Consider the following 252-nt stretch of genomic DNA (forward strand, 5'->3'; position numbering starts at 1 on the left):
CCGTTCACAACTTGACCCCAGAGGGGTCTGCAGCTCATCCTTGTTCTCACTCACTGAGAATTTGTTCTCACAGATCCAACCCGCCCAAGTTTTGGCTGGCGGTTCCTGCTGTCTCCCGTGCGCTGGCACTGCCGGGTGTGTTGCTGTGCAGCGGGAGTTCCTGCTAGAAGCAGCAGACAGTCCCTTCAACGGGGCAGGAGAAGGCATGAGGGTGTTACTGGAGAAGACATCCCAGGTGCGCTCCGTGACATG

This window comes from Corapipo altera, unplaced genomic scaffold (genome assembly GCF_003945725.1).
Source record: "Corapipo altera isolate COAL_440 unplaced genomic scaffold, ASM394572v1 61, whole genome shotgun sequence".
In the NCBI taxonomy this organism is placed as follows: Eukaryota; Metazoa; Chordata; class Aves; order Passeriformes; family Pipridae; genus Corapipo; species Corapipo altera.